Raw genomic sequence first — 2,322 nt, 5'->3', positions numbered from 1 at the left:
AGTTGGTTAGCTGAACTGTGGGAGCACTGGTGACTTCAACCCCTCTATATATATCTGCTTAACAGAAAGAAGGTATTAACCGGGATTTCAATGGAACGACATTATGTCATGAAAGGGGCAATGCTGTCAGCATAAACTGAGGGAGTGACCTGGAAATGACAGTCTGGTTAGCTAATATATTTACAGTGCCAGAGATTGCTGGACAATAGCAACATGCCAAAACAAGGCATACCGTTTCATTCTCCACTTTTTGTGTGAGACTCTGTTTGCTTTGTTTTTAACCATCAGGGTAAGTTAATCTCATTGGTGCATACCATCAGGGTAAGTTAATCTCATTGGTGCATACCATCAGGGTAAGTTAATCTCATTGGTGCATACCATCAGGGTAAGCATCATTAAGATTGCCTTATCTGTTTTCATTTAAAGTGACCTCTAACATTGCTTCCATACAATACTGAAGAGGTAACTGGCACAAGACTATTTAAGACCCTATATAACAGAGATTTTAAGACAGGTCAGGAACCAGTCTGGTCAGCAGAAATGCATACATTATAACTAGGGCCCTGCGAAATTGACGGGGGAATTAAAACAACAGGACTAACCTGCAATTCAGCCCTAAACCTCCAGATGTCTGTGTAGCCTGTGACAGAGATTGAATGACTCTTGGTGTTAGATCTCCCTCCCAACCTGTGAGGGCGCTATGTAAAGGGAATAAAGTACCCTGGACTAAAAGGCAGGCCAATTTATTCCCATGGGTAGGTGGAAGGTGGCCGGCTAGAAAAGGGGTGGCGCTACTGTACCCAAACTCAAAGACCCAGATGGGAAACAGCTTGGCAGCCATGGATTGCAGAAGCAGATGCGCTTGTTAACCAAGTGGTCCCCTGCATTTTATTGAGAACTGTAATTATACCACTAGCACCTAATATCCATCACTATTTTGTGTTTGTGTTGTGTGTTGTGTGTGTGTGTGTGTGTGTGTGTGTGTGTGTGTGTAAAACCTGGACTTTTGGTTGCGGGTCAAACCCAGGGATTATAATTACGAGTGATACACACTACTGTATCACTCCAACATTTATTATTTGCCATAAGGCTCTGGACATTGTCATTGCTCAATAAGCACCCCTGCACCTGAAAGTAATTGTCTGAGTGATTTTTATCTGCTCTGCATTGCACTCACCTGTATCCACACATCACTTTGCCACAAGTCACTCCAGCTAAACTGATCTAAAGAATAGCTAAGGAAGCAACACATTAAATTCTGGATAATTAGAAAATACCAGCTAATTACAAAATTAATGTGTTTAAAATAAAAAAGCTTACCTCGAGACTTGCTATTTTAGAAAAAGTAAATGCACCAACAAAATCAAAAAGGATTTTTTTGAGCGATCGCACGCACCAATATCCTCTTGGTGTCTCAACTCTCATTGATTGCAACGCAAGGTAAGGGACTAGTGGATCTTAAACATTGGTTTGAAACCTTACAGTTCATCAAATGTATAATAAAGTTGGATAATTAATAAATACATACTGAGCACTGGCATAAGAGTTACATAGCACAGATGCCAGTATAAACAAACATTACATTAAAACTTTCCACACAGTTTATGAAAAATTGACTAGCTTAGTAGCCTGATCAATGCTGAATAAAACCACGTTTTATTCAACCAGCTCACAAGTTTCTGAAGGCAGTAAGGATTTTCGACCCACAACAAGTTTGTAGTTTGGATAAAGTAGTAGATAGATGAAATGGTAGCCGTATTAGTCCAGAGGTGATAGACAAAGAGAAGGAGAAGTGATACCTAATATTGGACTATATTGGACAAGCTTTCAAGACCTCAAAGGTCTCTTCTTCAGGTGAAAGTAGGAAAGAGAGTGATGTTTACATTCAAAGGTTGCATCAGAACTTTAATAAAAATAATCAATTTTGAATCACTACAATTCTAATGTAAGGAAAAAAAGCTACATGTCATGCACACATAGATACAAATATATATATATATATATATATATATATATATATATATATATACACACACACACACACACACACACACATATATATACACATACATACATATGCACACATACATATCTACATATAAGCACACACATACATACACATTTATTCAATGTATATAAACAAGTACTTCAAATTGTAAAGAAGTTGAAAACCAGTATCCCGATTGAGTCCTTTGTTTTTTGAGTCCAGGATTTTTATAAATTTAACTTGTGTGTTTTTGAAATTGCCCTTTAAAACATGAACTGTCAGATCATGCAGAGAATGGTTAGGTATGTTAAACTGGTTACCAATAGAGTGCTGGT

Source organism: Polyodon spathula, chromosome 15, assembly GCF_017654505.1.
Source record: "Polyodon spathula isolate WHYD16114869_AA chromosome 15, ASM1765450v1, whole genome shotgun sequence".
Taxonomy (NCBI): Eukaryota; Metazoa; Chordata; class Actinopteri; order Acipenseriformes; family Polyodontidae; genus Polyodon; species Polyodon spathula.
Note: the sequence above shows the minus strand (reverse complement) of the source record.